This window comes from Pagrus major, chromosome 16 (genome assembly GCF_040436345.1).
Source record: "Pagrus major chromosome 16, Pma_NU_1.0".
Classification (NCBI taxonomy): domain Eukaryota; kingdom Metazoa; phylum Chordata; class Actinopteri; order Spariformes; family Sparidae; genus Pagrus; species Pagrus major.
Window position 1 is genome coordinate 1,418,882 of NC_133230.1, and position 4,216 is coordinate 1,423,097.

Consider the following 4,216-nt stretch of genomic DNA (forward strand, 5'->3'; position numbering starts at 1 on the left):
TATGTTTTTGACCATGCCGTTGTTTTTATGTGTTGAGGAGTTTGACGTAGAACCCCGCGACAGTTGTGTTTTGTGTTTGATATTATGCAATGTTTTCTTCACAAAAAACAAACACACAAAAAAACATTGGTCAATACTTATCGCAAGTATCGCATATAGGAAATTGGTTGACTGGCTAACAAAGACAGACAAACCAGTAATAATAATAATAATAATAATAATAATAATAATTGGAGACCAGGGGCCAAATTCATGTACAACAGTATTATATTCACAGTCCATTCAACTCGGGTTACAGTATCTGAAAACAGAAGGCTTAGAAAACAACGGCAATTGGTCCAAGGCCCAACAACAGAAGGCAGAGAGGAGATGGATAAGGTTGTTCGATACCACTGACCCGAAGGTCTCAATGAGACATTTTAACTTACCTTACCAAACAGCTCCATCTGCTGGTGTGTGTGTCTCAGGACAGCCTGACTGATCCTCTGGGTTCAATGAATTAGTACAATGAATTTAGTGACTCTAAATTAAATGAAGAGGTTTCTTTCAGACCAATAGTCTATTTTATGTGTTTATGTGTGCATGTTTCTTCTTTGACTTTTAGTGTTTTTTAAGGATTGTGCCATTATTTATTTACATTAGGTGAACATCCAGGGAACGGCCATTGAGATGGTGACTTATAAGTACCTGGGAGTTCACCTGAACAATAATCTGGACTGGACTGATCACACTGCAGCAACCTATGAGAAAGGACAGAGCAGACTCCATCTGCTGAGGAAGCTCAGGTCCTTTGGGGTGCAGGGGGCACTCCTGAGGACTTTCTATGACTCTGTGGAGGCTTCAGCCATTTTCTATGGTGTAGTCTGCTGGAGCAGTAGCATCTCGGCAGCAGGCAGGAGGAGACTTGATGAACTTATCAAGAAGGCCAGCTCCATCCTGGGATGCCCTCTTGACCCAGTGCAGGTGGTGGGAGAGAGCAGGATGATGGATACGCGGTCATTGCTGCTGGTGAAGGAGTCCCACCCCCTGCAGGTCACCATCACAGCACCGGGCAGCTCCTTCAGTGATAGACAGTGATAGGGTCCCCATCCAGTTGAAAAGGTAACCTGTATGTGAGAACCCTAACCTCAGCGACCACACGGCTAACCCTACCCATGATGTAGGAGCTGATCATAACCCGTACAATCAAATCATCTCTCTTTGAAATATATCACCATTACAGCCACAAATCAATAACATAAATCCCCTCCCATCATACTTACGCTTACCTTAACCAGTCAACCCACCCCCCTACCCCCATCTTGTCTTTATTTCATGTCTTTTATTCTGTTTTCTGCTTTCATAGGAGACTATCAACATCAAGAGGAAAGAACGGATGACCTGTGCCGGTTCAACACCGTAGGATGTTGAGCAACTCGTCCCCTAACCCTAACCTGACACAAACCCCAACCTAACCCTAACCTCCTAGTCTAACCCTGACACGAACCCTATCTCTAACCCAGACCTGACACGAACCCCGACCTTCGTTCTTCATGTCCCACAAACACAGTATGTGTGTTTCCCATCGCAGAAAGATGAGGGCTGTAGAAATCATTGGCGCTGCAGACTGCCATGATGAACATGTTCTTTACAAGTGGTTGTGAACTTTTGACCACGACTGTAGCTGTTTATTACAGAAGTAATGCAGTTACAGTTTCAAGCAGTTTTCATCACAAACGCTGCCTCAAAGGCTTTTTGTTAAATTTACTGGTGATTTCATGGGCATGAAAATGAGCCCAAACTGATATCTACTGATTATCAGCCATCAGCAGCTTCAATCAAACTCCTCTGTATTAAACACATCAGTTGAGCTGTAATGTAAACAACTGACATTTTTCTTAGATTACAACATGCACACACACACACACACACACACACACACAGACACACACAGGCTGCCAAGGAGTGTTTCTCTCTTTCAGTCTGGCAGCAGATCAGACAGGAAGCAGACCTCTGGTTACTGGTTAACTCGGACGATGAAGCTCCGCTCACGTACGCACAACAAGCCGCTGACTGGAGTTTGAACCGCCGTCAAGTGAGGCACAAAAATACACACAATACACACACAGTACAGTCAGATTACACAACATACACACACAGTACAGTCAGACTGGCTGCTCTGATTAATCTTCGGTTGTCACTGCGCTAAAGTTCACTCTGCTGCCACTTTAATGCAACATTTATAATAAAGTTCACATGTCCGAGCGGAGAGGATTCAGGTGATGGTTTCTTTTTTCTTCTCCTGTCTGTAAAATTAACTTTCAACACCTCAGAGAGAGACTGACGTGCTCGTTGTCATTCGGAGAGAATATGGTACGTCTGGAAAATATGTTTCTTTTAACCTGTTTATGTCACTAATGTCAAAAATACATTAATTAAAAATATGGTTGTAGGTGACGTATTAGTGAGGCCCACAGCATTGTAACTCGAACCCTCGGCTGGGCTCATTTATAGGTTATACAGTTCGAGATCAAACCAGTAAATGTGTCGTAAAACCAAAAATAGAAGCAAAAAGAGGCTTAAAAACTCAGTATGGCCAATGGAAACTGCAGTTCTGTTTTCCACTGAGTTAAACAGAAGTCATAGAGCGGGCGTCCATCCACCAGCCTGACCTCGACGTGACAGCAACAAGCTGAACTTACCAAAAATAACTCCCCCCTCTGTGACCCTCTGTTTCTGGAAAACCACACTGTTTACACTGGAACCAGGCTGCAGCAGATCCTGATTGATTAGTGGGGGTGTCACCGTCCTCAGGCACAGCTTCTTTCATCTCGCGGCAGGAAGCTGGTCGCTGCAGAGCCTCACGTATGAACTTGTTCTTTGGAAACAAAGGTCGGAGAGCGAGCAGCGATGATGGGCACGATGTGACTCGCCTGAACCAGCTGCATCCACATAACGACTGATATACTCCATCTTATTAAGTATTTTATTATCAGACACAGAGAGGTCCTTGAACGCATCGGGGGGTCAGATGACACCACGGGCTGACAATATTTACATTAAAGGAGCAATCTGTGGTTTTGTTTTCATGACTGAATAAACAAACTGACCTTAAAGGACAAAACAGTTTATACTGTTTTACTTTGTTTATATGTGGCGGACCCTGCCACCTTTCTAGCTTCCAACAGTGTCCTGGGACCTCATTTTCCTCTGAGAACAGCTGGTTTATCCACTTATGGTGAAACTTTTGTATTATTGCCTCATTAATTTTGTAAATATTAAAATTCTGACTTTGAATTTCTTCTCTTTCATTATTTTTTCAGCTGTTTGATTATTCTGTAAGATATTTGACAATACCAAAAGTTTAAAAGCTCAAACCAAATATTGTTTTATATTAAGTAAATATATTTTAACTTGATAAAATACTTTTTTAAGCACAATAAGTCAGTAATTGAAAGTTAATTGATTTCTGTAGCCACATGAAAATTACACCAACAAACCACATGTTCTGTAAAATAAAAAAAAAATAAAAAAATGTATATATATAGAAGTATTGTATAATTTATTATTGGTGTTGTTATCATTATTGTAATCATTATTTCAATTAATATTATTGTTGTTATTATTTGTATTGTTCTTATTATTTATTAATATTATTAGTTATAGTGGTAATAGTAGTAGAATTATGTTAATATTATTATTATTGTTGTTATTGTTATTATTATTATTGCTATCATTTCTGTTACTATTTTCTTCTTCTTCTTCTTCTTCTTCTTCTTCTTCTTCTTCTTCTTCTTCTTCTTATTATTATTATTATTATTATTAAAAGTAGCAATAGTAGTAAAATTCTATGAATATTAATAGGATTATTGTGTCTTAATATTAACATTATTATTGTTTTTCTTATTATTATTATTATTATTGTTGTTGTTGTTGTTGTTGTTGCTATCATCACCGTTGTTACCACCATCACCATCCTGTGCGGGCTCTCCCTCCTATCAGCTGCTCAGTGTTTTCCTGGCGCGTGCTCAACTTCACGTTCACTGTTTACTTCCTCGCGGGCAGCACCGAGGGAGCACGAGGGCTACATGCGCCTCGCGGAGTCCTCAATGGCGGCGGGCACGCCCAGCGCGCGGGCACGTAGCAGAGCGGAGGGACTCGAGCTCGTGCTGTGTTTTGCTTTACAGCTGATCGATATATTGATCCGTGTATCGATCAGTTTGAATGGCGGCGTGTT